We start from the raw sequence: 24266 nt of genomic DNA on the forward strand, positions 1-24266 counted from the left end.
CTTACTCTCTCTCTCTCTCTCTCTCTTCTTCTGTCAATCTGGCCTCTGTAGCTCCGCCCCCATTCCAAACTCATTTGCATAATGTAGATGCCACCACACCCCCCCACCAAAAAAAAACAACACATTTTTACCTTCGAGCTATTTTACGTCTCATCAGCACACAAGAACGGGCAGATTTTACAGCCTCGAGACGAAATACTGCTTCATGCCACATCTCCGACTGCCGGGTTTTTTTTTCCCAAAGAATTTCACATCTCAGTAATTGTGCCTGCCTTTAATAATCACGTAAAAAAACCTGACACTGACGTCGTAAGAGAGAACAACAAAGCAGCGAGTGATTTGAGAGGCCCCGCTGCTAATTATGACTCATGTTATACACGGCGTTCTGTTGCCGCTCAGAAACACTAAATAAATTCGTCGTTTGACTGTGCTCAAGAAATATGAGCGTCTGACACGACAGCGTGCGTGCTTTCCCCTTTTTAGCACCAATTACGCCATTGGAGTTAATTCGGGAAAGTTGTTTTGAAGATAACGCCATACGAGCGGCACATGTGTGTGCAAATCGGCGATTAGGTGAACAATCATTAGCAAAAATGAGCGGAGAAGGATCATCAGTCAAAAGCTCTTACCGGAGGATGCAGGAGTTTTCTTTGTTCAGTGTTTGGCAAATTCACTCACATATCCTCATCAATCATAGGAGTGATCTGGAATGTAAAAAAAAAACAATGTTGTATTAATTCTTTGCCAAATTGAATGATGTGCACGGTTACATATGTTCTTTTCAGTATTCATAATTGACCTTCTGTGCTTGATAATGTCACACTGCTAAATAAAGGCAGCTCACGGATAGACTTATCCTGCAATTGGGATCATATACCATTATGATCTGTGGCATTTAGAAACTAGTATGAGAGGTAATATTAAATCCAACCTTTAATAAATGTATATAAAATAGCATAGCCAACTTATCTGACAGAGTCAAGCAAACTGATCATCAAAAATGTCAAACAGTAATAGACGGTCTAAGATCTAACCACCATTTTCATTGCAAAGGGAGTTAGAACTGAGAAATACAGCAAGAAAAAGGCGCTTGAACATTTGGAGGGATTTAGCATTCCGTTTAGGGTTGGGAAGATCATTTCACCAGCTAGGAACAGTGACTGAGAAGGTTCTGGAAAATTATGCATTTGTAGTAGAGTGAGGAGAACTGATCCAATAATATAATGTTTATAAATCAATTTAAGAAGGGGTAATTCACCCAAAAATTTTAACTCTTTAATCATTTACTCACTCTAAACTAGTTGAAAACCTATCTGAGTTTCTTTCTTCTTGTTGAACAACCCAAAAGGCGATATTTTGAAAAAATGCTGGTAAGCTGTTACCCATTGACTTCAACAATATTTTTTTCCTACTACGGAAATCGATGGGTTACAGCAACCAGCATTCTTCAAAATATCTTATTTTGTGTTTAGCAGAAACTCATTAAGGTTTAAATCCACTTGAGGAAGAAAAAATGATGAGGTAATGCTCTTTTTGGGGTGAACTATTGCTTTAAATAATTAAAATAATTTTAGGTTGCATTTACATTACAACGTTCATGTGTCCCAATTCTGATTCTTTCTTTCCATGTGGCAGAGATATGACATGAACTATAAATGTGTAAGCAAGAAAACAGATTCAGATGTTCTCCAATCAATCTCAGGTCTCAAAATATTCAAATATTGTGAATAATGGGATTTTAACTTGCTTTTTGGTCAAAGCTAATTTGAAAAGCAAATCAGTATATTAGAATGATTTCCGAATGATCATGTCACCTCAGAAATGATGCTTAGAAAATCAGCTTTGAAATCACAGGAATAAATAACATTTGAAAACATAATTAAATAGAAAACTTTTATTTAAATAGAAAAATATTTCAGAATTTTACTGCTTTTGCTGTACTTTGGATCAAAGAAATGCAGCATTTTTGCGGTTTCAAATAAACATCTTCAACTACAAAAAGTCAAGTCTCTAAAGTCAGTGTTCAAAGAAATTCCAGGATTTCCCAGTTGTATGTACAACACGTGCACTCTTCTCGTAAATACGACAACTATGACATGGCTTGAGGACAGCAAAAATCCGTTCATATAAAACTTTGTCTTTGTTTATTGGTCCCATCAGTTTCTACAGCTCCACCATCAGTATGCTGTCACACAACTGTCACTGAGCCTGAATGAATGGGCTTATAATACAAAAGAGGAAAAGTGACAAACTGTCGGATTCTCTGCCCTCTGCACACGACTGGAGTCCAGGCTCTGTTAGGTGTGTTTATTACTTCAATTCCTGCTATAAACCTCAGCGGACCCCCATAGCTGTGATTTCATTTGAATATTTGAAGTCAGCTTTTGTAAAAGCAAAAGTACTGAACTGTACAAAAGTTTCTAATGAGATCATGCTTTGACTAATAATGGACTCCTTTATTTTGATTATTTATAATAGCCACATACAACCCTTATGATCTTCTACTGGAATATTATAATAATGTCAGGTGAATGCAGATACCAAAATAATGAAGATGGCAATAATAATGATAACTACATCCACATAGTGTGCCAATAAATTACTCTCAAATCTGGTTGTCTGCTATAACCCTCTCATTTATTTTCTTATGTCTGATTCAAATTAAACCGGACAGATCCTTTTAATTAGCAAAACACTCCACGGTATTTACATTAAGCTTTTGAGAGGAGAGAACATGTGAAGTGCACATTAACATCTAGCTCTGAACATCCAGCAGTGTTATTCTGGACACGATGCCCAAGGACTTACTGAAATAACGTTTAGACATGAGAATGTTATAGGTTGTTCCTTGAGGACTTCAGCTGCTCTAGATTTCCATGGGCTATTTTAATTGGTACAATTAGGTTGTCGAAACCAACAATTCATAAAACATTCAGTATCACAAATAAACAAATATAAAAATAATAATAATAAATTCACTAAGTAAATAATAAACAAACAAACAAACAAATTCAATAAATAAATAGTAAAACATATGCTGAATAAGTTGGCAGTTCATTCCGCTGTGGTGACCCCAGATTAATAAAGGGACTAAGCCGAAAAGAAAACGAATGAATGAATATAATTTTCACCCTTGCATAAACTTTCAAGATGGGCATAAACAAATATACAAATAATAATAATAATAATAATAATAATAATAATAATAATAAATTCACTAAATAAATAAACAAATAAATTCACTAAATAAACAAACAAATAAATTCACTAAATAAATGAAAGAATTAATAAATAAATAAATATATTTACATTAATACATTTATTATTAATATTTTTATTTAAAAATACAAATTTTAATTTATAAAATTACTATGTAATTTATATAATTTTTACCCTTGCATAAACTTTTATGATGGGCATAAACAAATATACAAATAATAATAATAATAAATTCACTGAATAAATAAACAAATAAATTCACTAAATAAATAAACAAACAAACAAACAAATAAATTTATTACAAAATGTATCAGACCAAAATGCACTCAAGAAGTTTTAAGTTTTTAATATAGAAATATATTAAATTATATAAATATTTGTTATAAAAATAAATAAATGGATAATTTATTTTACGTTTTTTATATATTTACAATTAACACTTTCATTCTAAAATAAAAATTAATTCATATTATAATTTTGTAATTTATACAATTTTCACCCTTGCATAAACTTTCATGATGGGCATAAACAAATCTATAAATAATAATAATAAATTCACTAAATAAATAAACAAATAAATTCACTAAATAAACAAATAAATTCACTTAAAAAATAAACATATAAATTCACTAAATAAATAAACAAACAAATAAATTTATTACAAATTTATCAGACCAAAATGCACTCAAGAAGTTAAGTTTTTAATATATAAATGTATTAAATTATATAAATATTTGTTATAAAAATAAATAAATGAATAATTTAATTTACATTTTTTATATATTTACAATTAACACTTTTATTCTAAAATAAAAGTTTTAATTCATATTATAATTTTGTAATTTATACAATTTTCACCCTTTCATGATGGGCATTAACAAATCTATAAATAATAATAATAAATTCACTAAATAAATAAATAAATAAATAAATAAACAAATAAATTCACTAAATAAACAAATGAATTCACTAAACAAACAAATAAATTCACCAAATAAACAAATAAAGTCACCAAATAAATAAATAAACAAATAAATTCACTAAATAATAAATAAATAAATATATAAATACATAAATATATGCTTATTATCAGACAAAAGGCATTCAAGAAGTTAAGTTTCAATATATAAATGTATTAAATTATATAAATACTTTTTGATAAAAATAAATGGATACTTTCATTTACATTTTAAGACATTTAATATTAATATTTTTATTCTAAAATAAAAGTTTTAATTTATAGAATAACTATGTAATTTATATAATATTTACCCTTGCATAAACATTCATGGTGGGCATAAAAATATAAAGAATAACTTTTAATAATAATAATCATAATAATGAATGGATAATACATTGTAGAATAAAATAAAATAATTTTGTTACCTTTTGAGTGATTTTTTATATAATAGAAAAATAAATACCCTTTAATAAATATCACTAAAAGATCTTTATTTTATATATTAAACCATGCATAAACACGAAAGCCTTCTTATCACAGCCAGTATCATTTATTTACTTATGAAGAAAATATGACCTTCAGGCTGGATGACTGATCTGGAGTCACTCAGCGTGAGAGAAACCCATGAGATGGACTGATACTAACAATAAAGGAAAGACACAGTCGGGATACAGAAGGCCGAAACAGCAAAGGCTTGATTATCCACACTTTCACGGTCACAGAGCACAAACTGAGAGTCGTCTATAGTCGACCTCCTCCGGTTCTTGGACTGCAGTGTCGCTCAGATGGGCTGCTGGATTGGGGTGTATTGTCTGTGCTCCACACTCATTAGCTGAGTCAAGGAGGGACTTACTGGGGTGTTTAGCTCGGCCGGTTTGTGTGGCAGCTCAACAAGCTCTCCCAGCTGGAGGACGACTCTCACATCACAGCTGCACACTTACAATTAGTGCAGGTGCAGCCGAGGAAAGACCAGGCACAACACAGACAAACACAAAAAAGGATAGAAAACACACCGGCAGAGGTGTTGTGCACCGGTGAGGAGTGCTGGTATATGCGGAACAAAGCACTGATGACTAAAAATCAGCTCATTGCAAAGAAAATAAAATAAAAAAACAACAAAAATAGAGGAATCCAAAGCTGCTAAAATGATAATGAATTAAATGGCATGCATTTACTCATGCCTATCAAATGTTTGGTATGAGAACATGCACGGAGATCAGTGTTTTACCTAGGAAGAGAAGCTTCCATGTATTTAACCATATTATTTCATTTATGAATATTTGAAATGTTGGAATACAAGTTAACTGGAATACCTAATCTGAAACACTCAGGTTGGGGATGCATTGTATTTTCTGGCCACCGAAAATTATCAGCTGAAAATGGCATTTTCGGATTTTGGACAAAAGAGAAATAATAAGTCAAAAAAAGGGTATGCTTGACAATCCCTTCAGTCATCATCACTCTGTGGTGTAAAGCAGATTTCACATCAGACACAGAAAGCTCTGTACTATGAAACCCATTCATTTCAATGGCTTGTGCCTCACAGGGGGAGTTAGTTGCTATTAGGAGTGTCAAAGTTAATTGTTTCTTCGGTGCACCTCGATGCAGCCGGATAAAATTCTGTATCGGTTCAGTAATAATCATAACCCGTTATTATGTACTGATGTCATTTATCTCATATGCGCTATGTTGCAGTAGCTTACTATGGGGAGGGAAGCGAGCGTGAGTATTTACAACGCTCCAACTACTTAAAAATTCAGAAACTCTGCACAATTTCACTGCGTGTGTGTGTTTGCTGGACAGTCTTTCACTGACACTTACAGCAGAAGCCTCTATTTCACTGCGATTGAGAGAATGAAAGTAAACTCCATTTCTCTCTCTCTCTCTCTCACTGTGGCTCATTTGACCTGCTGGCGTGACGTTTCCTCTCCTCTCGGCTGTTACAGCGATACTTCTGGATACAGACACGAGCGCGTGCCTGCAGAGTTTTCTCCACTGAGTCTATCATGGATCAGCTGTGATCGCCGCTGCCGTTTATCAAGTCACTCATCTGTGAAGAGCGCCAGCGCGTAACAGCCAATCGCAGCCCTTTCTGTTGAGCGCGTGACCAGTCAAAGGGGTGTAAAAAAGAAGGCTCAGAAAGCTAGCTGAATATTTATATTTGTTTATTTGCTATAAATGATTGTGTTGTTTAAAGGTACAGTTTATATATCTGACTGTTTGTATTAAAGAACAAAATTGTGTTACAAATAGTATATAAATATATTTATATATTTTAATACAAGAATTGCTGTGAAAATATAAAACTGTGTATGGAAAGCATCGTCAATGCACCGTGATTTCAAATTGAACTGAATTGATGGCATGACCAAACCGAACCGTAATACCAGTGTAGGTTCTAAAGCGCAAGAGCAGCAGGGTTTACCATTGACTAGTTTGCACACACATCAAGGTCAAAGTTCAAAATAGCTCAATATTTTGCTTTGTGGATATTCCCCTCATGAACACGTATACTTATCCATGCATGAACTGCACGTTCAACAGAATAGATAGAATTACAATTACTGTAGCATTGACCTTATTCTTTGTGTACGAGCGGGCGCAGCCATTTGAATCTCTTTGGCTCGAGACTTCCAGTCTCATTCACGTCCATTCATATTTAGACAATAAAAACAGCTTGTTGCGCTGCTTGATGTTCCAAACTGATATTTTCTTATTATATTACTCTGCTTTGTCTGTATAGTCATAGACACATTAGTTTGTAGAGCGAGTTGTTTGACCACTTTCTTACATTTATTATTCCTAGTCATTTCTCCCATAAGCGACTGAATTGGAAGTTGTAAACCAATCGCAAAAGAGCACACTTCTGCATTTTAGAATAAGGTCAATAGCACAGAATAAGGTCAATAGCACTGCTACTCAATATTGTTCACCTACTGTCAATTAATGTTGTTAGCTGATTGACTTGTGTTTTTTAATCAGTATAATGCAAGTTTTTTTCCATTTAATTAAAAAAAACTTTGTAATAATCATTTATTTTATAAAATAATTTAAAGCATTTTTGGTGTTGTTTTTTATCCAAAACGATTCCGAATGTTTGGTTTCTGCCCAAAATTTTTATTTCAGTGCATCACTTTAAAAGCAACTTGTTGTTTTAAATAAAGATCGAATTGATTGCCGTTACAGTGCTAAAGTAAGAGAAATGTTCATGACTCACTGAATTATTCAAGAAATGTGTTCCTGCATTTGTTCCAGTAATGAAGCAAGTGAAGTCTTTGGTTGCATTCCAGTCCATTATTTACACTACACAAGGGTCCACTACAGGTGGAACATCTCAATAGTTTCAATGGATTGCCCTAAACCCTTGAGCACTTGGAAACTACACTGTTGTGATGTCACAATCACATTGCATTCTGAGACATAAAGGTGCTGGAGTGGACATATGAAGCCAACTCGCTCCCTCAGTCAAAATTGAAAGATCAAGTGTATGTCCATGTAAGCTTCCCTTGTTCATTTGATAAAGTGGAACGGACTTTAAAATGGCACCGGGGATTCCCTCGAGGGGAAGTGCTTAGGGAAGTTTGCGAGTGTGTGTCTAAAAGTGGAGCCTATATAAGTTGCTAAATAATTCAAGAGATTGCATCAAAATACTGATTCATTCAGTAAAGACTAAAGTCCTCTGCTGTTCTTGCATAAATCCAACAGAGGCCACTGTCGACTGACCAACTGACCGACCAACAGTGTTTTCAAAAGCACAGATTGACCCGATCAATTGACCCAATGTTATTTACTTGGTTATTTTATTTTTTGCCTTTTGTTTTTGTTTCACCTGCTTTCTGGAACCATTCTTCATCACAGTCAACTCCCCTCTGCGTCTTAAGTCTGCCTGACATATGGCGAAGTCTGCGAGCTACTGGGCAAACTGGTAAAAGGGGAAAAGCCGTCAGCTGGTATCACGAAGAAAAAAAAAAAAAACAAAAGCCGTCAGCAGCATCATACTGCCCCGTAGCGTTTGTTTTAAAGACGAAATGCAGCCACAGGTAGCTCTGGCTACACAATTTGTGCTCTTCAGAAATGTATAGGGGGTATGTTTTCACATTGAGCCTGTGCTGATTTTTTTTTACCAGAACCTTTCTGAATCATGGGAGAATTCGGATTCTCAGTTTCTCCACAATCATGAAGATCTAATTTATGGTTTTAAATTAAGTGTTTTCTCTTAAGCACATCAGGATGGGCACATTTAAAAAGCTGACTGACACAAATGGTTTTGGACTTTCACCAGATAAAAAGCCATTTTACAGCATTTACAATATCCTAAACATAATTAAGAATAATCAGTGAAAGATCAATCATGCAAACAGAATTTTAATTCATTTTAACATGGATTTTATTCCATTTGCATGTTCAAACTCACTGCTATTATGCCTATCTGAACAGAAACTAGCTCCCCATTATGAAGCTAAATTGTTCTGGATGAGATAATGCACCAACTGCATCATTTTCCAAATATTTGAAGAGAAAAATAGAAGCCAGGCTTTTGTTTCCCCCCTCAATCTCATATTGATCCAAAGAGCCTTGCTTGCAAAACATTATCACAAAACTGAGCGCGGAAACAAATTACATGACAAAAGCAGCCATTGATTTGCGAATCGTTTATTAAGGGGGGACGCTAAAAGTGAAATGAATTCCAGCATTTTAAGCTTTGTTTCTCAAGCAATGCAGAAAGCTGGAATACAGGGCTGTCTTGCATCTGGACTCATCTCTGATGCACGCACCATAAAAGATGCCATTAAGCAGAAAGGACCAGCAAAACACACACAACATGGAGATCTGAATAATTCATTTAGGGCTCAACCCGCTGGAGGGACATCTTTTTTCTTCCCCAATTGGTTTTCTGCATCAAAATCAGAGCATATATTTGCTCTGACTTGAAAAAAGAAGCCCAACATGAAGATTCTGTGGACATACAAATTAGCAAGCAGGTGTCTTTACATGTGCAGACCTTTCTTTTTCTCAGTACAGTTCAATAGAAAGCGCAGACTGTTGTGTGCCTTATTAGGCTGTTTTCCAGGGCCTGTGGGTAATGAGACTTCACACAGACAATAAAAAACTCGCAGCCAATCGCAGGAGAGTGATGTAAGACATCTGTCACCGTGTTTTCAGCCGCTTTCATTTACTCAGTAACTGTAGAGGCAAGAAACACTCTGAGAGGGTCATCGGCGAGGGAGAACAAGCTCGTGTTAGTGAGCAAGATAGAAGATACATCCTTTTCTATGCTCATGATTCTGGATACAGATTTAGCTGAAAACTGGTTTCAGGGATTGTGTGCACATTCAATCATTTGTTTAGACAACAACAATAAATATTCGTTGCATGGTAATGTTTAAGTATATAGAGTGAACAAAAAGATTGTTATAATAATAATAATAATAATAATAATAATAATAATAATAATATATTAAAAATGTATTATTAATATTAAATTCATTTTAAATCTAATTATAAATATTATTTATTTCTTTTTGAGTTTCATAATTTTTAAACCATTACTATGGTCTATATATTAGTTAACAATAATACTTTATATATATTAAAAATATAATAAAAATATATTATTATTATTATTATTATTATTATTATTATTATTATTATTATTACTACTACTACTTCTAAATTATTTTAAATAATTGATTACTATTATTACTAGTGATAGTATTGAGTGTTCTTATCATCTAATTATAAATATTATGAATTATTTTTTTGATTAATATTTTTTAATTATTACTATGGTCTATATATTAGTTAATAATAATACTTTTATATTTAAAAAGTATTATTATTACTATTAATTATTTTAAACAATTTATGAATATTATTACTACTACTACTACTACTACTACTACTACTACTATCATTATTATAATTTTCATTATTATTATTATTATTATCATTATTATTATTATTATTATTATGCATTTTTTTACGTTTTCTAATCATCTAACTATAAATATTATTAATTATTTTTTAGGTTAATATTTTTATTCAAATCATTATTATGGTCTATATTTTAAGTAATAAATTATAATTTTATTTTAAAAATATTATTATTAATAATAATAATATTAATATTATTACTGCTGTTATTGTTATTATGACTAAATTATTTTAAATTATTGATTGATAATACTATTATTATTATTATTCATTTTATTAAGTGTAATAAATAATTTATTATTATTATTATATTATCATTATTATTTTGCATTTTATTAAGTGTTCTAATCATCTAATTATAAATATTATTAGTTAATTTTTTAGGTTAATATTTTTAAACTATTACTATGGTCTACATAGCAGTTAATAAAACTTTTATATTTAAAAAATATTATTAGTATTATTGTTATTATTATTATTATTATTATTATTATTACTTTGCATTTTATCAAGTGCTCTAATCAACTAATTATAAACATTATTAATTTCTTTATTATTTTTAGATTAATAGTTTTTAAATATTACTATGGTCTATAGAATAGTTAATATTACTTTTAAATTAAAACATTTATTATTAGTAGTATTACTACTACATTTATTTTTATTATTATTATTATTCCTACTATCTATTATTATTATTATTATTATTTTTAATCATCACCACTATTATATAATAACAATTATTATAACATTACAACAATGGCATTACTACATTTTACATTATTATTAATATTATTATGTATAGAATAAAAATAAATTTAATTAAATTCCCCAATTTCCCAGAGATGGGTTGCGGCTGGAAGGGCATCCACTGCGTAAAACATGTGCTGGATAAGTTGGCGGTTCATTCCGCTGTGGCGACCCCGGATTAATAAAGGGACTAAGCCGAAAAGAAAATGAATGAATGAATAAATTCCCCAAAAATGTCCCTTCTCCTCTGACCACAGAAATCCTAGATTAATACTGTCGGAGAGTTTCGAAATAAGAAAATCCCTCTTTTTAGACACAGTATGAATTAAATACAAACATTACATCAAACACACTTAAAAATGCATTCCTCCAAGTAAACAGATTGACTGAGCCAAAGATCTAATGACACAAACTGCAAACGCACGCACACCAAACCGGCAAAAAAACATGAGAAAATCGATACGAAAAGAACAAGAATCAAGCTGGATAAACAGAGAAACTTAAACCGCATTTCTACTGTTCCCAATATCTACTCTCAAAATGTGTCCCCCAGCAAACAGTAACTCGACACGTCTCAGCAATACAGCAGAAGATTTTTTAATTACTTCGCTCAGCAGCTGGAAAATGCCACAGTAGCCCAAAAGTTCACAAGGCCCCTTTCATTCAAACTGCAGTTCTACAGGCAGACGGCCAAACCTGCCGACCACTAAAGCATTGAGCTGAGCTTCACCAGCGGGCCAAGTGGAGCAGACACAGAGCCACAAAAACACACAGGCCACTCCAGCCTTTTTCTCTGCGGCCCAGCTTCAACGTACCCAACAATTACTGAGCTATTTTCTCTGGAAGGGCAATTCCCTGTTTATTGGTATCCGGCTGTCAAAGGCTCTCCCTTGTCAATCCCCAGCAGGAGCTTTTCCAGTGGTCAATGGGAGAAGATTGAGCGCAACTCAGGCTAAAATGAGTGGGATTGCGCTTCGGTTTACACAGGAGGAAAGCGCTTTCCAAAGCGGATTAAAAACAATATGGTGACTTGAGTTGAGCAGGAGCTTGTAATTTTCCAATACCGCTGGTTAAAAAATGACAGTAAAGCGCTGAGTGTTAAATGGGGGAGTAGATGTGCTGCTGATGTGGCATTCAGACTAGTGTTACGCTTTTTTGCCTTTTTGACATTTTCAGAGCGTGATATTTAAACTGTGCTTTCTGCTTTTGGGTCAAGAAGAATTTAAAACAAATCTTAAAAGTAAAGACTTGTCTTCATGATAGAAAAAAGTCAGGGTTTACTGTAAAGAAACTGCTTGAACTGTTGTCATTATGTTCTCCTGCAGGTCAGTTGGACCCATAACACAACATTGAGTTGTTAGAAAAACAGGTTAAACCAAGGATGTTTTTCACGATATCTTATGTAGGGTCAAGCTGCCATGTTGACACTCTGAGGTGTTATTCATAAATGTCACAATTACGTCTTTGTAGGTCAATTTGATATACAGCATCAGCGCATGCCTGCCAAACCATATAATATGCTCTTTTTTACCATTTAAAATACATTACATCATATGGAGAATCATCATAAACCATATACATGTATATGTGTCAGTGCTTCCCACAGCTTTGAAATACACTTGCAGTTGTAGCAGGATTTTACCCACATCACATAAATAGTTAACTATATGCGATAAACATTACATAATAACCTTTTTAACAACAATTTTATTTATTATGACACTGTTATACACTGTTTCCTTTCAACGGGTTAAAGTAAATACAGGAGCCATGTGCACCCACTGACAGGTAAAATCTGCTTCTCACTCTCTTTCGTGTTCAAAGCAAACTTGAATGCCAAGCATTTTAGATATGTATATAAAACAGCCTATGTAATATATTAACATCGTCAAATTAATGAAATAATCAGCAAATGAAAAATAAATGACAGAAGTGGGAATAAAAACAGACTATATCTCAAAAAAAAAATGTCATAATTACAAGATTAAAAGATTATTTGAATAAGGCAAATGCTTTGATTAATCATTACTGATGGTGTACATACTGTTGAAGTCAGAATTATTAGCCCCCTGAATTATTAGCCCCCCTGCTTATTTTTTCCCCAGTTTCGGTTTAATGGACAGAAGATTTTTTTCAACGCATTTCTAAACACAATAGTTTTAAGAACTAATTTATTTTATCTCTGCCATGATGACAGTAAATAATATTTGACTAGATATTGTTCAAGACACTTCTATACAGCTTAAAGTGACATTTAAAGGCTTAACAAGGCCAATTAGGTTAACTAGGCAGCTTAGGGTAATTAGGCAAGTTATTGTATAACGATGGTTTGTTCTGTAGACGATTGAAAAAAAAAAAAAAAAAGCTTAAAGGAGCTAATAACAAATAAGACTTTCCCCAGAAGAAAAAAATATTATCAGATATACTGTGAAAATGTCCTTGCTCTGTTAAACATCATTTGGGAAATATTTAAAAAAGAAAAAAAAATTCAGAGGGGGGCTAATAATTCTGACTTCAACTGTATATTTTCCAGCCAGTTCAGACTAGTCATTTCATCCTTCCTGAGTATATAGTAAAGTTTTTTCTGAGTCATTTAGATAAAAAAAATTATTTTTAAAAGAACTATTTAACGTTTCTCTCGCTCTCATGACTATGCACCAGCTGTAAAGCCAAGCGAAAGCAGGTTTAAGTAAAAAAGATAATGCAAAAACGCATACGAGCTTTAGAAAGCGAAAGCAAAAGTTGAATTTCAGACATTTTCTGAGACTTGGGCTGGACAGATTTTTTAAGTCCCAAAAAGGCTCTGTGGGTCTGCAGAGCACATGAGACTGTCTGTGGGAGTGTTGACAGGTCTCGCCCAAACAGAACACAACGGGTAAAAGAGAGATTTTTCACTACTTAAGCTAATCAATCAGGGATGTTTGGATAAATTGGGCAGATACAAAAAAAAAAAAAGGTAAATGATGTTAATTATATTAAATTATTCATAAACCTAGTTGTTACAATTATGATCTTTGCAGTTCAACATTACCTGCAATGATATATTTAACCATGCAGAGATTAGTTTTACATAAAACACATCCAGAATTCAAACATATGCGGGTTAATAAAGCTTTTGCCTGAAATGAGCATCTACTCTCACACAGAAAAATAATTTGGTGCTTTAGGAAAACAGCTTCCACCCTGGTTTCATCACCTCGCTCTCCCTTTGTTAGAGCTCGGAAATGCCTGAAGTTAAGAATGAAAATACTGGCATGTCCCTGCAGCTCAGAGAGAGAGAGACAGAGAAAGAAAGGAGGAGATTTCTGCAGCTCATCTGAACATAGCCAGTGAGACTAATTTCATCCACACATAAGACTGTTAAGGAAAGACACTGCAGGTGAACAGGGTATAAAACAATAACGTATAGTTATCACCAGTGTTGGGTAAGTTACTTTTAAAAAGTAATAGATCACAAATGACTGATTACTACTGGAAAATTGTAATCTGATTACATAACTAATTACTTAATGTAAAAAGTAATCAGATTACTAATTACTTTACTTTGAAGTTACTTTTAAAACGTAAAATATACCTATAAAAATACAAAATGCAGCTCTTTTAGGGATTTAATATTCAGATAAAAAAATTACAGTGGGTTGATCACAGCACCTTGACATATTCAAAATACTTAAATAGTTCATCCAAAACTTAAAATTCTCTCATCATTCACTCTTTCCAAACCTGTTTGATACCTGTTATCATGTACATCCATAGTATGAAAAAGCACCACAGTGTTTAGGTATTCTGTGTTTGTCTGAGGTAATTAGTCTACCTAAATGTGTATATTCCAAAGTATGAAGCTGATCGATCAGTTCTGTCATGTGACTTGCAGTTTTCAACTGATTGCGCCTGGGAAACGCTAGCGCGTGCAATATGCGCATCCAATAAGACACAATATGTGAACAGCCACAAACGCAGCTACGCTTCTCTTAACATTCAGAAGTTACTTTCACTCCCTATCAATTTAGCCTGGTTGGGCTGAGTTGAGCCGCCCTGTTTTTGGGTGTCGTTGTCCTCCTTGGCGACAAGTATTGTCGTAGAATGCTTTCTATTCAAGTGCTAAACAAGTTGCTGGTCGAGTTCAAATCAGCCGAAAGGCTCTTTAGAGACTGGACATAGACTGCATTTCAGTTATATTTTGTTTTTACGCTCAATAAAAATCGAAGTAATGTCTGTACTTCCACTTGAAGAAGCAACTACTCTGACAGCAACCATTTCAGCTCACGTTCTCCAGCAACTTAAAAGCGCATGCTTATTAACTGACGTTGCAGCAGAAAACGTGATTTAAAACATGCATTTTTTTCCTTCCAAAAATTACATTTGTAATGGAGTAACGCAATTACATTGAGTTTAAATGTAATCAAATTACACAAATTTAAAATGTAACGCGTTATATTTATGCGTTCCTCAATAATGTCATTAGAATACAGTAACGCATTACTGTGGAACACACTACACCCATATCTGGTTATCACTCTACTTGCTTGGCTGATTGATTAAATTAGGAATTGTAAACTTTTTGTATTATTACAAGAAATATTGCATAAATGCAAATGAGGCAATTTTTCATTAAACATTCACTAATGTGCATATATATATAGCATTAAAAATTAACCATGCATGAAAAAGCCATGTTCAAAAGTTAAAGCATTTTTAGATAAAAAGAGATTCTAAAATTCATATTTATCACCAAAATTTCAACAAACATAAAAATTAATTTCCAAAAATGATTTTCTTTTTCTTTTTCTTTTGGAGAATAAAACTGAAGTGCTGCTAAAGAGATGTATTCCTCGTTGTCGGTGAAAAATTTGTCTTTAAAATGCCTTTTTAGAAAATATGTATTGTAATTGAAATCTACAGGCACAAATTGATCAAATGTGAAAAAAAAACGACTTGACAGTGTGTTTTTGGATATTTTTCTGTCTATGAGGCTAATAAGCAAAAAACATAAAATGTCAAAATCAACAGGTGCATGTTTTTGGCTGCAGTGCCTCGCTTTAACCTAAAGAACATAAACACCCACCTCATGTTTCACCACAAAACCACAAGGCAGGCATTGGGAAACCCCGAACCTAATGTCTCCATTTCTGACAACACACTAAAATAAATGTGTCATATATGTGCCTTACAAATGATGTCACGTGTAACATGAGATTCTCTTTTAGTTTATGTGTTCACATTTACACGAAAACAAGAAATCTACAGAAGCAAACATCAGTGGCAGACTTTGAGAAATGCATGCTCCATCAGATGCAAGTCAACAGCAGGTTGAAGCCATCAATCTAACCTGCGGCATGCGAGAGGTGCTGGCACACTGACACTAGAAATCTCTTTGCATTCTGCTTTCATTTCAGTTCAGATGTCACTGACACTTCAGCACATTGTGCATGTCAGTGAGACTGTAAACAAGGCTGCTACATACATACAAATGATAAAAAAAAAACTAAATATTGCCATTGTCACCAAAGACAGAAAGAATAAAATAGTATAAATATTATTATTATTAGTTGTAGTAGTAGTAGTACTGTTAGTACAAATAGTAGTGTAGTAGATTCAGAATTAAATATCTTAGAAATATTATTTTATATTATTTATGCTTGATGCTTCATAAAAGTACAGAAAAATATTTAGAGAAGAATACATAGTTAAAAAAAAATTAAAGCCACGAATAATAAAATATTGTAGAATTTTTCTAATTTAAGGCCAATAGACAAATATATTTTAAAACCACAACACAACAATTCTAAAATAAGATACATTGATAAACACTAACAATTACCTTTTGCATATTTACACAAATAATAACAATAATTGATAAATATTATATTATTATAATTTTATTATTATTTATGTATTTATTTGTTTGTGTATTTTTGGCCAATATGATTTTAATCCTATAATAATAATAATAATAATAAGAATAAGAATAAGAAGAATAAGAAGAAGAATAAGAAGAAGAATAAGAAGAAGAATAAGAAGAAGAATAAGAAGAAGAATAAGAAGAAGAAGAATAAGAAGAAGAAGAAGAAGGACTAATTTAATATATGAACATATTTATGGACTGATGGTATGTAAAAATACATACATAAAAATAACAAATAACAAATAATATTAAATAAAACATAAACAATACTAAAGTTATTTATTAACTTATTAACTTATGAGTGGCAAAGACTGACCGTGGCAATGGACATAGACGTTGTGTTGAACCTTCTCATTGCCCGTCATTTAAAGATTGCCAAAATTTTGTTATTATCTGTCATCATCATTGTTATTTGTTATTATTATTAAAACAATTATTTTAATTTCCTAATGGCTGTTTCTCAATAGGCGTTCTTTAGCGTTCTTGCGTCCTCATGTAATGTCAACATCAACCGTCAAAGCCCAGTTCCAAAGACCAAAGCTCCTCAAGATCGCACGAATGGAGGATGCCTAAAAAGTTCCCATATGTGTTCTTGATATTGAGGATGCGTGGATGCAGACTTGAGCGGAAACCTCGCTGGAGAATACCTAGAATCACTACGGCTGAATAAAGGAGGTGCACTTGTTGTTGTGTTGGGACAACTCAAAGGAATTAAGTTAACTTATTTGTTTTTACAAATTTAAGTGGACTGAACATAAAACAATTAAGTTCCCCCCTGAAGTTCAGAGATATAACTTATTTACCTCAGAAGTTTCCCTAAAAGCGACAGTAAAAGTAAACATTAACATGAAAATCTTAAAAAAGGCACATTAAGGCTGTTTATTTGCGGAAATTCGTTTTAAAATCTGTTTTATTTGTATTGTGCAAAGTATATTTGTAAGGTTCTTATGCATTAGTATTTATATTGAAAAGGGGAAAAACAAATCGTTGTATGTATGCTGCAATGTTTAAATAATTTTTTCATTAAAAATGCGTGAAGATCATGTCACCATCAGCGGAGAGCTTATAGCCAAATGTGTGGCAATGCTAAACATTACAAAGTGGCTTCAATAGTGCAACCAGTCAAACCAGTCAGAAAACCTATTAAAATACAGTAAAAATGCAAAAAATAATAATAATTATGTTAAAAAAGTAGTGTTTTTAACAAGTTTAAATAGGAACAAAGCACTGAGAAGTATAAACATATCATTAATTAAACAATAATATAACATAAATAATAAATATGAAAAATAATAATAAAACAATAAATTAATTTTATTATTTAAATTAATAAAAAACAATAACATTTATTTTCAATATTTAATTATAAAAGGTAAACTTATATTTATTTATATAAATTATATTTATAATTTATTATCATTTACATTACATATAATTTAATTTATTATTATATTATTTTAGAATATTTTAAATTATTATTATTATTATTATTATTATATAATACACATTAAATATTTATTTACATTTACATACATTTATATTTATTATTACTAGGTTTATTATACCTATTATTAGTAGTATTAATACAACTGTAATATACTATTCTAAATGTATATATTGAAAAAGGGAACAGCAATAAATCTATATGTTTAAATGTTTAAATAATTTACTGTTAAAAAGACATGAAGGTCATGTTACCATCAGAAAGAACGCCGCATCTCATTTCTCACCGGACACATTCTGTGTTTTCGCGGTCTTCGTATATCGTTCTCCCGAGGTAACCTGGCAAGACCGGTCTCCACAAGAACACAAGTCCACTATCTGCATTCTTAGAACTGAGAAACAGCCATTGTTTTTATGTTATTTTTGATTTTAATTTCCTACTGTTTGAATATAAAATTACAACTAAATTAATGAATAAATAAAATAACCAATAATAACAAAAATATGACGATGATCTTTAAATGACGAGCAATGAGAACATTCAACACAACCTCTGTGTCCATCACCACAGCCACAGTCAGTCTTTGCCACTCATAAGTCAGGAAAGCAGTGTGGCCTCAGGAATGTGATCGTCACCATTGGCCGTGTTGCTATCATGACCTTATTGTCATTCCTCTCTGCTTTCCTATTAAGTGCACTGCTCCCAGTCATTTTCAATGAGTCAAGCTGCCTGACTGACGCACTCCAATTAAAGCGGGTCCAGCAGAGCCCTTTAACTCCAGCACACGCTGTACTTCAGGCACACACACACGGACAGGCCTTTTTAGCCAACGACAGTGGGGTGACGGTGATGACATCGAGATGGCCTGCACTAAGAAGACAGAAATATCTTCCTCTGACAGACATGGATACATGGCAGTGCGTGTGCAGCTGTCTAAATGTTGCTTCTTTTTGTCTCCGGCTCACTATCTTTCTCTCTTGATCCCGTGCTCGCTCTCACTCAATCAACTCAAGCACACTGAATTTTTGTCTGAGGCGAAGGGTCAGCATTTAATTCTGAGGCCAATCTTTGGACATGAGCATTTGGCTCTATTCACAGTTATACTTCTAATAATATACTTATTCCACGTATTTAAAATATAGGCGTGGGATCTGTTTAATGTACCAATCATGCTTTAGTATTCTCATTATTATTGTTTAATAATATATAAAATCCATTGTGACTTTTTCATATACAATATTGTAATATATATTGCAATGTTAGTTTTAATTTTACTACAGTAGCTTCTATAGTTAATAGCAGAGGGCTGAGTAGTAGGTGAATTGTTGTATACAAATTTACTGATAAAACATTATTTTACAAATATATTTCAAAACTATCACCAATAATAATAACAATAATAATAATAATAATAATAATAATAATAATAATAATAATAATAATAATGGTGATGATGATAAGGTTATTATTATTATTATTACTATTTACATATAGAAGGTCCATAGTGATTTTACCATATACAATATTCTAATATTTTATTTATATTTAATTTTTTTATTTTACATTTTTAATTGTACTACTGTAACTTCTAATAGGTGAATTATTGCATACAAATTTACTCAAATATTTCACAAATATATTTTAAAACTACCACCAATAATAATAATAATAATAATAATAATAATAATAATAATAATAATAATAATTATTATTATTATTATAATTATAATTATAATAATCATTACTATTTATTATTATTATTATTATTATTATTATTATTATTATTATTATTATTATTATCATTATCATCATCATTGTTTAAATTTACAAGATCCATTGTGATCTTTTTCATATACAATATTCTAATATTTTATTTATATTTTATTTGTACTACTGTAACTTCTATAATTTCTAGTTGGTGAATTATTATATAAAAATTTACTCAAAAACATTTCAAAAATATATTTTTAAACTACCACCAATAATAACAATAAATTTAAATAATAATAATAATAATAATACGTATTATTATTATTATCATCATTATTATTATTATATGCACTGATTAAAAGAAACTTATTAAACAACTTTTTAAACTTTTTATTAACTAATTATTTTTTTATAATTTCTTATGGTTATTATTATTACAACAACAACAACAACAACAATTCTACTGTGTATTTGTTTATTAATACAAATATTATAATAAATATTATAAACAATAATTTGCATTAGTATTTATTATTATTATTATTATTATTATTATTATTATTATTATTATTATTATTATTATTATTATTATTTTTACCCAATATGATATCTACAATCTAACTGAAATTCATTGAAATGTTAGAAATCAAAGAGATTTTTGAAGATTTCTTTAAATAAGAAAAACTAAACATTCATCTACTTCATGTGTGGTACAACTCAGTCTCCATTCATCTGTTCTCTTCATAAAAAAATGCATGAACTATTTTATAGCCAACTCCTGCAATCTCTGATTACAAAAATATGAACGAATGCAAAAGTTATTAAAAAAAAAAACAAGCTGTCTAAATGTTGTCTCTTTTTGTCTCTTGCTTGCTATCTTTACCTCCTGATCCTGCACTCGCTCTCATTCAATCAACTGAAGCACACTGACTTTTTGTCTGCATCTGAGGCGAAGGGTCAGCGTTTCAGAGGCCAACCTTTAGACACCAGCTTTTGAGATGGATGAGGTTGGGCGGGCGACTGGAGCCTGAACACAACCCTCAGACAAACCTCAGACATTCTCAATTAATCAGGTCACGGTGCGGGGAATAACTCACTCTCTGGTATCTGGGTCTGGACGCTACAACAATCACGCAACCATGCAGCTATTCGCCTCTCAAAACAGTTGAAACTGTGCTCCTGCATGTGTGAAATATCAGAGAACGTCAGCGGAGAGCTTGTGACATTTAACCTTTATAGCCAAATGTGTGGCAATGCTAAGCATTACAAAGTGGCTTCATGAGTGCAACCGGTCAAATCAGTCATAAAACTTAACATTTTAATTAAAATACAGTAAAAATGAAAAAAAAAAATATATATTGCAAAAAAAGTACTGTTTTTAACAAGTTCAACTAACAACAAAGCACTGTGAAGTATAAGCATATCATTAATTAAATAATAATATAACAATATAAATAATTAATATTATAAATAATAATAAAACTATATATATATATATATACCCAATTTTATTTTATTATTATTATTACATTATTTTAGATTATTTAAAATTATTATTGTAATTATTATTATTATTATTATTATAATACACAATAAATATTTATTTATATTTACATATATTTATATTTATTATTACTAGGTTTATAATCACTATTATTAGTAGTATTGACTGATACAATTGTAATAAGTTATTCTAAATTTAATAAGCAAATAAATAACATAATAATAATAATAATAATTCTTTACATTTATATAGCACTTCTTGTCACTCAAAAAGCTTTACACAATGGTGGGGGGCATCTCATCATCCACCACCAGTGTGCAGCATCCACCTGGATGACGCGATGGCATCCATATTGCACCAGACAGCACACCACATACCAGCTGATTGGTGGAGAGGAGACAGATTGATGAAGCCAATTATGATATAGGGACGGTTAGCAGGCTAATTTGGCCAGAATGCCAGGGTTAAACCTCTACTCTTTTTCGAAGAACATCCTGGAATTTTTTAAGGACCTCAGTTTATACGTCTCATCCTAAAGACGGCGCTCACTGAGCAGTATAGAGTCTCCATCAATACACTGGGGCGTTAGGACCCACACAGACTGCAGGTTGAGCGCCCCCTGTTGGCCTCGCTAACAACACTTCTGGCAGCAACCTACATCAATAAATCATCAATAAATCACAATATGAAAGTTTTCCAAATTATTCAATAATTTATTCATTCATTAATTTTAAGTAAATTATACAAAATTATACAATGCTAAACTGACAGTAAGCTAACAATACTAACATACACATATATACTTGATGAAATACGTATAGTTCATAGTGTATTTTGTTCTTAGTACAACTTATTACAGAAATATATGATAATATCAGAGCAAAGAATCATCAAGCATCGCACTTGAATAAATGTCTTACTTTAATTCAGTTCTCAAACTCCATTTCAGTGAAGCTCCACACTGTAATCAGAAGTTTAATAGTCAGTTAACGAGACCGTTTGCTAATTAAACACATATTTCCTCTCTCTCTCTGTCTCTCTCTCTCTCTTTGTGTGCTTCATTAACACAAGAGCGCAGGTCCTAAAGCCATCTGAATGTTTTCAAAGCTCTCCTCTGAAAGCCTACAGGAGGCCCTGCTGGAGAATGAATCCTTTTCATTCAGATTCTGAATACCCACCTGTTTTAAAATGCTCACCACATTTCTCCTTTCTCGTAGACATTCAGAGACATCCTTACAGATACTATAACATTTCCCTGTCATCACGGCTTCTTAATTGCTTTATTGTGGTGTTTTTGAGAAAGCAACACTGCCCAACATCTGCAGGACCTTCTGGTGGGGTTGGGTTTTAATTAAAATGTAATGATTCAATTCGATTCTCGATTCGATTTAGTGAATATAGATTTAAAATTGTTATTGATGTTTCCAAAAACAAGCAGTGAGCACTTTATATCATGTTTCATAAAATACACAGAATCGCGCTTCGGCATGGTTCAGGGCAACTGTACCTAGTGTGAGTACGCCCCAAAATACAATGGGTAACACTCAGTGCTTAATTTGTAAATGACGAGATCCCGGAACAGACCAGGGCAACGAATCCGGCACGTTACCAGAGAAGGGAGAGGTGTCGCGGATGAAAGTGAAGAGCGGGGCTGTGGTGCGTGTGAGGTAGGGGATCGGTAAAATGAGGTGGCTGGGTCAGATTTCAGAGATGCCGGATCCGGCTTGTTCCGGCACAAATTAAGCCCTGGTAACACTTGATTTTAAAGTCTCATTAGTAAATGTTAGTTAGAATCAACAATTAAAAAAAAGACCAAATTTAGTAGTTACTACGTTGTTACTTTTAAAATACTCCTGATTTGAATTAGTTACTAACTACATTTAATAAAATAGTTATGACTATGATTTTTAATGGGTATTATTGGGAATTTAATGGATTTCATTGGGAATTAAAATCACCCAAGACTAATAAATGCTCTTGTGGTTTTAATCGTGAGTTTAGTTATATTAACTAATGCTAACTATCGGAGCCTTATTGCAGTCTTAACTTATAATATGCCAATAAATAGTTGCATAATTTTAAATATTTTTGCATTTATTAGGCCAGACCATCATGTGAATATGTTCATGTTTGAACTAATATGCTAACCAATTATGTCTCCAAGCATTTGACACTGTTATGAACACTACTTGTACAATATTAAAAAGCACTCTAAGAAATTAAATAATGAATAATTATTCACTGTATTTTGAAGAACCCATGATAACAATATTGTGCATGTTCATTACCAGGATATAATCAATGTTGTCATAGGTTTAACATACAGTTGTCACAAGTCACAATTACAATTTAATATACAGTTGACCAAGTCACAATTACTAGCCCTCCTGTTAAATTAATTAATTAATATTTTTTCCCTGTTTAACGGAAAAGATTTTCTAAACACAATTCTCAACTTAATAGTCTTAATAACTTAATAGTTTCTAATAACTGATTTCTTTTATCTTTGCCACGACGACAATACATAATATTTTACTAGATATTTTTCTAGTTACTAGTATTAAGCTTAAAGTGCAAGTTAGGGTAATTAGGCAGGTCATTGTATAATATTGGATTGTTCTCTAGACAATGGGAAAAAAATATTGCTTATGAGGGCTAATAATAATGTAAATAATGTAAACTTAAAGCAGCTTATATTTTAGCCAAAATAAAACAAATGAGATTTCTCCAGAAGAAAAAATATTATTGGAAATACTGTGAAAAATTCCTTGCTCTGATAAACATAAAATATTTGAAAATGAATAAAAATTGCACAGGAGGGCTCATAATTTTGCCCTCA

At 31.9% G+C, this 24266-nt stretch overlaps 1 long non-coding RNA gene across 1 annotated transcript in view; it reads right to left on the minus strand.

The window, feature by feature from the left end:
* Positions 1-443: 443 nt before the first annotated feature.
* Positions 444-24266, minus strand: part of LOC130239737 (uncharacterized) — a 94977-nt gene continuing 71154 nt past the window's right edge. Inside the window, exon 3 of the long non-coding RNA XR_008838704.1 lies at positions 444-704. This is a non-coding gene — a long non-coding RNA (uncharacterized LOC130239737). The remainder of the gene's footprint in view (positions 705-24266) is intronic.

Source organism: Danio aesculapii, chromosome 13 (genome assembly GCF_903798145.1).
Source record: "Danio aesculapii chromosome 13, fDanAes4.1, whole genome shotgun sequence".
In the NCBI taxonomy this organism is placed as follows: domain Eukaryota; kingdom Metazoa; phylum Chordata; class Actinopteri; order Cypriniformes; family Danionidae; genus Danio; species Danio aesculapii.